This window comes from Leptonychotes weddellii, chromosome 1 (genome assembly GCF_054177405.1).
Source record: "Leptonychotes weddellii isolate Sample4059 chromosome 1, ASM5417740v2, whole genome shotgun sequence".
In the NCBI taxonomy this organism is placed as follows: domain Eukaryota; kingdom Metazoa; phylum Chordata; class Mammalia; order Carnivora; family Phocidae; genus Leptonychotes; species Leptonychotes weddellii.
Window position 1 is genome coordinate 94,849,638 of NC_138369.1, and position 10,564 is coordinate 94,860,201.

A 10,564-nucleotide genomic window follows, 5' to 3' on the forward strand; every position below is an offset into this window, starting at 1 on the left:
GGGGGGGGAATCGGAGGGGGAGACGTACCATGAGAGACTATGGACTCTGAGAAACAAACTGAGGGTTCTAGAGGGGAGGGGTGGCGGGATGGGTTAGCCTGGTGATGGGTATTAAAGAGGGCACGTACTGAATGGAGCACTGGATGTTATATGCAAACAATGAATCATGGAACACTACATCAAAAACTAATGATGTAATGTATGGTGATTAACATAACATAATTAAAAAAAAGTTATTAACCAAAATCAACCACATAGCCCCACTGAGCCTCAATAAGAATGGGAAGGAATAACCCCATGTGCCCAGAACGGGAGGTAACAGGAAACATTAGGAAAATAGTACTAATAACTTCCTCAAGAGGACATCCTCGGGTCTCTCAAAAGTCTAAGCAAGTCCAGGGCTGTCTCACAGTAGGGCCAGAAGAAGAACGTTCATAGCATTGTTTCTACTAGTATGTGGGGAGTTAAAACAGAAGTAACATACAATATAAAAAAACAAACAAACCTCTAAACTACCTCATTCCCCATTTCTGACACATTTATAATAAAGTTTATAAATACTTGGAGTATGTAAATGTGTGTGTGTGTAGCAAAGATATAATAAACTCTCATTAAATGGACTGGCTTGGGGAAAATGCACATTGATTTACTCAAAGACATATATTATTAAATATCTGCAAATTAATTCAGTATTATTATTTTAAAATAAATATAAGAACTAGTTAGAGCAATTACATATCATTGGGAATAGACTTTCAAGGAGCTTCCTCCAGTAGAAAAAAAAAGGATGTGTTATGGGCTAAGTTCATGTATTAAAAAAATGAGTAAGTTACAATTTCCTCTTTCAAAAGGCACAGAGATGTCAACTGTATAATAACAGTTGGTCAAAGGAAAACACTAATACTAAGTCTTTATTCATCTGAATGAATGTCAGTACTATATTTCCAAGTCCTTAAGAAGATGATATTACTGTCATTATTCCAAAAAAACTCAAGGGAAAATACTTCATACAAAATGCCAAATAATCAGAGTTAGCTTGGATATATTGAACTTAAATAGTCAGAATATAATACATCCCAAACATCTAGCATAGTCAGGGACTTCTAGACCCATTGATGTCTGTACTATCAAATTATGGGTTTCATGGCAGTCCAACTTTTCCTTGGACCAAGAGAGGATTCAGATAGCTTGGCATGAAGTTTTACAATAAATCTGTGTTTGGAATATACTTCAAAGAGATAAAAACTAACTTTCATTTGAGAAGCAATGGAAGCTTTGTCAATGCATCTAAGGTCATGAAAGACACATTAACTATAGTTATTCATTCTTGCTTTATTAATGTTTTTTTTTAAAGATTTTATTTATTTATTTATTTGACAGAGAGAGAGAGTGAGAGAGAGCACAAGCAGGGGGAGAAGCAGGCTTCTCATCAAGCAGGGAGCCCGATGTGGGGCTCGATCCCAGGACCCTGGGATCATGACCTGAGCCGAAGGCAGACGCTTAACCCTCTGAGCCACCCAGGCACCCCATGTTTCAATTATTATTTTTCTATTTTGAGAATAATAAATTAGGTAACCTGGGATATCATTTAAGGTTGTTAGGCTGCAAGTAATAGAAAACAAATCCAAGTAAGAAACTCAGAAAAAGAATGTATTGAAAGGATCACAGGTAGCTTATAAAACCAAAGAAAAGCAAGCACTAGGCTTGAAAAATAACAGGAATTAGGGCATGCAGGAGTCAATCAGCCACCACAGGATGAGGAAACTCTAACCAATTTTTTTAAAGATTATTTATTTATTTATTTGAGAGAGAGAGAGCACATAGTAGGCAGTCGGTGGGGAGGAAGGGCAGAGGGAGAGGGAGAAGCAGAGCAGGGAGCCTGATGCAGGGCTCGATCCCAGGACTCAACGATCATGACCTGACCCAAAGGCAGACCCTTAACTGACTGAGCCACCCAGGTGCCCCAAAGCTCCAGCCAATTTTTAGGATTTTGCATCATTCTGCTCAGCAGCCAGCATCCTGGAGGTGATACTGACTGGTCTAGTTTAAGTCACACCCCCACCCCTTAGCTAGAGAGGGTCAAGATGTCCTGACTGATTGTTCTATCAGTCTTCATCACCGGAGAGGAAGGTACTTTTCTGAAAAGAATTTGGGTTGTTTTTACCAAATCAAGATAAAATAGCACAATGAATGCCTAATAAAACAAATATCTACTATGCTAGGATATATTCTGAAGAGCTGTAAAATTAAAATGCTTTTTAGAACTGCCCACAAACTTCCACAAAACTGAAAATGTTGAAATTTGAGTTCCAATCTCACCAGATTTTCTCTCTAAATGCATGCATATATGTAATTATACATGTATATGAGTATATTTGTACATACTCTAAGATTTGTTACACACACAAAAAAAGTAAGAGCCTAGCAGGAAGCAATTAGCTGTATACTATAAAATCCTTCAAAATACAGGTAGTAGAAGGCAGGATCTGAATTATTTGAATTTAACTTTCAGGGACAAAAGCATGAAAAGATAAGACTCATTCCAGAACAGCAAAGAGTGTTATGACACTGAAAACAAGTTGTGTATGGGAGAGATAGGAAATCAGATTTGTAGCAGGGAGACCAGGTGATCAAGGACTTATATGCCAGGAGTCTGGATTTGTACCATGTAGGCAATGAGGCACCAGTGAAGTTTATTTAAGTATGACATGATATGATCAGATTTGTGTTTGTATGTTTATTTGTTTAACCACTGGTAGAAGTGTGTGGGGTGGATTAAAGGAGCAAACCACAGGAAGTAGGAGGCCTGATTAGGCAACTGGCAGTGATTTAGGCAAAACAAAATTATAGGGACCCGACCTAAGACAATGGCAGTGGAGCTAGAAAGACAGGAACTACATTAATTAGCTTTTTCTACATAACAAACTACCCCTCAAAACTTAGAGGTTTAAAGCAACAACCATTAAGTTAGCTCATTGTTTCTCAGCTGTGGTGGGAGGGGTATGTCCCCCACCAGCACCATCAGGGGACATTTGGCAGTGTCAGGAGATATTTTTGGTTATCACAGTGAGAAGCAGTGCTACTGTTATGGGTGAGTAGAGGCCAGGGATGCTGCTAACCATCCATTATAGGACAGCCCCCCAAGAATCCTCCAGTCCAAAATGTCGGTGGTGTTGAGATTGAGAAATTAGCTTCTGATTCTGAAGCTCATCAGTTTGGTCTGAGCTCAGCTGGGCCTCTGCCGATGGGGGCCAGACTCCAATCTCAGCAAGTTAATTCATGCATGTGTGGTCAGCTAGCTGGCAGCTGAGAGCTGGCTGGTCTAAAGTGGCTCTGGTGACCTCCTCTCTGACCCCTGTCATTTCTTATCCTCCAGCAGGTTGGCCCCGAATTGTGCATGTGGTGGAGGCAGGGTTCCAAGAAACCAAGAAGAAATGTGCAATTCCTCTCGAGACCCTGTCTCAGAATGCACACCCTCTTGGCCTCATTCTGTGAGCTGAAGCAAGTCACAAGTCTGGCCCAATTCGAGGACTAGAGAAATAGACTGTGCCTCTTGATATGAGGGCTATAAAAGAACTGTGTCCACCCCAGAGACAGACTCTTGGAGTAGTTAGGAGGTGGAAGCAAACCAGTTGGTGGTCGCTGGTGAAGAGAGAGGGGCTGACATTAAAATTATATTGACTGGAGGCCCATGGATAATTGAATCCTGTTTTTGGCTACCTACCTCTGCCTATGATTCCCAGAAGGAAATATATATACACAGCAAACAAAGTAAGATAAAAATGACCCCCTTTGTTTCTATCTGGGAATGTTGACTCAAAAGCCAGTAGAAAGGTTTCATGAACTATTTGTTTCCCAGAGGAGTTCCTTTTACCAAGCAAGTGCAAGCCTAAAAATCTACAGTAAAAGCAGAACAAAAGACCCTCTACCTCTAGTCCATTCAAAAATGTCAGGTTTTCTCCAATGTGAAGAAAGACACACGTATGGAGACAGAAGGAGGCAAAGGAAGGAAAGGGAAGATAGGGAGAAGGTATGGGAGTGGGAGGGAGGGAGGAGACAGGAGAGGAGACATGGCTATAAGGTGGCTCCCTGGGAAACTTCACTCAGCTCTTGAGGGGAAGAACACATCCTGCAAATACCTCACCCATGTACACTATCTTCACCAGGACAGGGTCAAACATAGCTCTAATGAACCCGATCAGTCACAAGAGAGAAACTGCTCTTCAACCTCATCTACTCTTTTGGAGAAAACAGGGAGGACACTATTCAGCTTCAGCTTCTACCCTCTAACTTGTTGTAAACCATTAGGTACAGGACAACGAGAAAGGAAAAACTTAGGATGACTCCTGAGCTCCAGACTGGACACCTGGGAATGCTGAGTTTAATCTGGATGGGCATAGATATTCGAGAATCCTTCAGCATAGCTGGTAGTGGATGCTGTGCGTATGAAGAAACTACCCTTGGAGAGTGTGCAAAGTGGGAAGAGAAGCAAGCCAAGAGCAGAGCCTTGGAAAATACCAGCACTGAAGCAGCTAATGGAAAAAGAGAGGCTCATAGTGTAGGCTCAGGAGACTGACCGGAAATGTAAGTGAAAAATCAGGAAGGGACAGGGAGTTGTAAAAAAAGAAAAGCAGAAAGTTCCAAAAATTTGACTATGGCCTATATAGTCGAATGCAGCAAGGATAAAAGTAAGATTAAAGACCAAAATGAACGTTCACTTTGGCAATGGTCATGGATGACTCAGTAGTTTAGGAGTAAATGAAAATTGAGATTAGGATTGCAAGTAATGATTATTACTTTATTGAATAAAGATGAAGGAAGAAGAGAGATATAAGAACATGCGATTAGGAGGGGTTTTTTTTATTTAAAGAAATTTGTGTGTCTTTACATGCTGAGGGGGAGATTCACTGGAGTGGTTGACGATAAAAGAAGAAAAGCATGATGGAAAGATCTCTCAAAGGACACAGAACAAATGAAATGCAGAAGAGCATGCTGGAAGATGGAAGCAGAACCTCACAAGTGAAGGAGGTCAGGAGTTGGAGGTTTTCAAGCTCATAGCTTGAAACCAGGCTCTTCCTGGGTCAAGCAGGGAACAGCCATCGCTTACCTATTCCGAATGCGTTGGGAAAGGGGAACGGGCTGGTGTCGATCAGAGAGCTGGAGGACACTGATGAATATAATATTAGACTTTAAACAAGCAATTTCCATTTTATAAAAATTGTGAGGAACTCAGAGTGAAAATAGTAATGACTAAAAAGCCTACGAAAAAAGTAAAGGTATTGAAATGGAAGATGATCTAGCAATGTTTATCTTCCAATATAGGATATAAACAAGTAGGAAAACATACAAGAGCAGCGCTGAAATGCATTTATTCTACATTTATTGACTAACTATGCCAGGTCCTCCAAAGTATAAAGGACCCTTCGTCCCAGCCATTGAAGAGCTCACAATCTGGCAAGAGAGAGAACCAAATAAACCCTTGTAAGGGAAGCTAACTTTGAGAGAGGTGAGGCACGCATTGATCCAGCCTAGGCTCCCTACTCAGCGGGGAGTCTGCTTCCCCCTCTCCCTCTGCCTGCCGCTCCCCCTGCTTGTGCTCTCTCTCTCTCTTTCTCTCTCTGTCAAATAAGAGGCTGGGTGGAGGTCAGAAAGGGCAATCTGAAAACTGGAACGAATGTGCAGAAGTGGAAAGAGTCTCAGGAAGAATCTAGTCAAATAGACACATCAGGAGCCCTCATCCGTCTACCAGTTACTTAATCCTTTTTTTCCCTTTAAAGCTCCCCAACTCCTCACATACATTCTGGATTTTTTTAAAAAGGGGGTAAAGAAATTAGGACTTCTCTGTCCTCTACTCTTCTTATAAATAAAACACTTGCCAATATTATCCCTCACCCCCAGGTTCTTGCTAAGTAACCTGAGGACTGCACTTCCAGAGAAGTCATAGATTAATCATTGTTTTGCATTTAACCCTTTATATAGGTATTTGCATCCTCTTCTCATACCAAAGTCCTTCTTATAGAGAAATTTTGGCTCCTGTGGAGGGAGAAAAGGGTAGAGAATGGAAAGGAGTGTCTCTTAGCATCTCTCTTCAAATCATATGTCATGTCATTGACTCCACTTATGCTTTCATGCTGTCTGTGAATAACTGAAAAGGTTGCATTGTGCCTTGAATTTTAAAAAGTAATATATAATTCACTCAGTGCATTAATTCAGGTGCAATCTTAAACAAATTGAGCAATTTCAGCCACTAAACAGGGTTAACTGGAAAAGGCTCCATCCTCTATGAAAGCAACTTCTGGAGACTATGGTGCATTTGGAAGTTTAAAAGTAATTCAAATGTGTACAGAGAGGATAGAATGAGAAATATGGTTCCTAAAAAATTGGTTAAAAAAAGCTATCTGAGTTGAATTTGAAGTGCTACTATTCTAATCTTTCTATTAAAAGATAAAACATGAGAGAAAATATTACATGCTTTCCTAACCTTAGCTTATGCATAAGAATGTAATTTATTTTTTAAAGAACACAAACACTACTGCAATTTTTGAAAACACCAAGCTTTGAAATCCTCTTAGTTAAAAATCAAATTTTTGAGGGGATTGCCCAGGGATGTAAGGAAGCATAGATAAATGTATTTTTAATTTTAATTATAAAACCCATTTCACAATGCCCTCACCTGTGTGTGTGTCAGAGCTGGTAGCAGACAACACGAGCTTTGTTGGTGGTTCCACTTATAAAGGCAAGGACAGACTCAAGCAGGATTTTAAAATCCAGAATCACATTGTTCTCAGAATATGAAAGAGAGGTTTGAACGTATCAGATGGTTTACGGTGATACTAAATGAGCTCCATTACATGGCATTTTTATCCATGAAGCCCCAGATGTGCTGAGAACCTAAAAAAAGAGGAAGAATATCATCCTGGGGCAATGGTGGTGCTCAAACCCACGGGCACACCTGGATCATTTGTTGTCTTGAAATATCAGAATTGCTTGCCTGCTCGCTTGCCCATGTGCTCTCTCTTCTCTCTCTCTCTCTCTCTCTCACACACACACACTTCCATAAGAATACTTCTGATATTTAATCCTGTATTGTATTAAATCCCTTTTTATTTTAAGTGTTCATATCTTTGCATCATTTCCAGCCACAAAGTAGGTAACATTTTTAAGAACCCACAGTCCTTATCAGGAAGGACTAACCAAGATGACTAAATTCACTATTTTTCCTTATCCCTAAACATCTCTATTAAAGAGAAGAAATGCACAACACACACACGTAACCATTTTTGTTTAAAGACAGATAGGTCTGATAAGGAAAAAGCTTTTTTGGCATAGATCTCAATTTCCTTGACAAAAGGGTATGACAATATGAAAATTTCATTAATGCAGACTTTACTAAGTTGGAATTTGTGATCACTCAGAAAAGGACTGAGCCAAAGTATATCTGATGATGCAAAATCATTAGAAAGTTGTACCTTTAGGCATGTAAGTAGTTTTTGGACATTTTCATTTATGGGAATGCATAAAATTATAAGAAGTCTTTTGGCTGGGTCACCTCAGCCACCACCTCCCCTCTCCCACCCAGCTCCCTTCCCACTCATTGCTTCAGTCTCCTGAGGCAAGAGTCTCAGAAGCATCCTAGAACCACTACAGACTCCTACTCTTAGACACTTTGCAAAAGCCATGTCCTCTGTGAAAACTGCCATGGCAGCCTCACATCCCACCACCACCTCAGTTTTACACAGGCCCATCTTTCCAAAACTCTCTATGCTGTCTTAGCTCCTCCCACTGCCATTAAGCGTTGTGACTCTCACGCTCCCTGGACTTCGCTCTCTGGAAGGGATAGGGTTTCTTCTGGGCTTCGGGCCTTTTTTTTTTTTTAATTTAAATTTTAATTTTTTTATCATATTATGTTAATCACCATACATGACATCATTAGTTTTTGATGTAGTGTTCCATGATTCATTGTTTGCATATAACACCCAGTGCTCCATTCAATACGTGCCCTCTTTAATTACCACTGATTCTTTCCACCTGGAATGTTCTTCCTCCAGACCATCACACAACCTGGTCTCTCAAGTCTCATTGCTCTTATCACCTGGTAAGCAACACCTTCTCTGACCACCCTGTCCCATTACCTTGTTTTAATGTTTTTTTGTTAGTTCCTTTGTTTGGGGTGGGTTTTTTTTACCTTTTTTTTAATAGCCAATGTGATCTCATTTATTCACTTTTTTATTGTCTGTCTTCTTCCTCCCCCTTCCCCTAGTCACTACCATTAAAATGTAAGCTCCTCGGTGCTTAGAACAGTGGCTGGAGCGTAATAGAAATTCAATAATATTCTTGGAATGAATAAATGAACAAATGAATGCCTACCTGCCCCACAAACAGTGAGCTCCTTCAGGGGAGAGGCCATGCCTCATTGTTTTTTGTATCCCTTGTATCTAACATTGTGGGTACAGAATAACATAAATGCTCACTGAATAAATGATCCATTAAGGAATGATTAAACAATGGATAATTATGTTTTTATTATACACATCAGAAAATATTAAGCTTGGACATATTAATATCTGTTTGATTATATAGTTTTAAAAAAGATAACAGACAGGGGACCTGCAGGAACTAAGATATGGGGAATGGCTGTGAATTTTTTAAGTCTTAGTGGTCTGTTTTAAGTCATAAGAGGTTAAGTGATTTATTGATGATACTTGAAAGTAATAAAAAAATTTTTAAAAAAAGTCTGTATTCTATTCCTTGCAACACTATAGGCTAACCATTCTAAACCCACAGAAATTGTGGCTCATATATGCATGAGGCTCAGAAAGCTTCCCCGGTGCTTGATTCTGAGGCTTGAGGGCCTCAAGGAGAGTGGGGCTGTCAGCACGGAGAGTGGGACAGACAGCATCCATCAGGATAGAGAGACACTCTCTGGGGACAAAGAGATGTCAACCCCAGGGAAAGTGAACTCTCTAGTTGTGTACTATATTTTCCAAACCAAAGCTTGTGACATGTAGTCTGAGAAGGAGACCTGGGTATAAAAGATAGAACACTTGACTCTAAAGCCGGCTCAGAGAATCCAGAGCTAATGGTTGCAATGTTAATAGTGGAACAAGTTAGTTCTCAGATTCTTCCATATGTGGGTGAAATATCTCACAAAACTTATCATCTCCCCCAGCTCTAATTGATTCCATGCTCATCAAACTTCCTGTTCAGTTTCTGAGATATCTTAATACTAGTCAGAGCATCCTCAGATTTTGGATGTAAGTGTTCTGATATCAATCAAATGTTATCTTAGAGACAGATGGGTTATAAACATATCTCTTGTGAGTTTATTAGTGATGAATCAGTCTCAGAGGAGGAAAAGCCTTGGATACCTCTTAAAGTTCTTCTCAACTCTAAGATTCTGTGGTTCTATGATTCAGTTCTCCAGAATATAACCAGTGTGTGAAGTATAGGGTAGAGGATGGGTCCTGGAATCCAATCACTGAAGTCTAAAGTCCTTCCTGGAGGCTTTGCCTTGAGACTCCGAAACTGAGAGACCTCTATTTTCTTAATTCAAAGCCCTGAGCTGAAGACATTAGGTCTCTGGGTACTTGCCCCGCTCAGGAGCACTACCTTCCAGCAAGGCCATGCGCATTCCTAGAAAACAGTCACCAGCACCAGACCATCAAGGTATCTCCCTCCTTCCCTTTCACAGCCTTTCAGTCCATCTCTACCATACTGCCTCTCCTAAGCAGTGAGAGAGGAGGGAGCACAGTTGCCCTGGGCTTTGTGTCTTAGGAAAATTACTTATCTATTCTAAACCTCGGTGTCTGGCCACACTCTATGTGGTACCAAAAATGTTCCATGTCCAGTTTCTATTTGTTGACATGTAGTTGAAAAATCTATCAAAGTAAGCCTCAGCAAAATGGGCAAGTGGCAAGAATGGGTCAAATTGAGTATGTTTCCTGAATGAGAGGATCATGGGCCAAGTTATAGTAAAAGGCCTTGCAATCAGTTTCAAAACATTCTTTAACATTTGACAGAGAAACTGAGCAAAGTCCAAACATTACTTTAATTACCTTTATCTTTTAATCAGGAACCTCCCAAACCGTCAAACAATTAAAATGTGCTATACATTGTCTAGAAATTTGATGCTCAAAGTATGATCCACAAATCAGCAGCATCAGCACTATCTGGGAGCTTGTCAAAAGGCAGAATTTTGAGCCCCTGCTGTATCTGAATCTGCATTTTAAAAGGATCCCTCGGTGATTCATATGTGACTTAAATTTTGTAAAGGGCTCATCAAGAATAACACACCTCAAAGTGTGACCAGGAGCATCAGCCTCATCCAAAAACTTGTTAGAAATGCAGAACCATGGTCCCAATCTACACTTACTGAGTGTAAAATTTGGGGGTGCAGCCCAGGAATCTGTGTTTTGACAAACCCTCCCAGGTGATTTTGATGTACTCTCAAGTTTGAGAATTTCTGCCTCTGGCCTTTTACAATTTAAATTCAAGAAGGGCTAGTTTTTTGACAAAAACTATTTTAATAATAAATTTTTTCAAGTGACTAAAAGAACCATATATC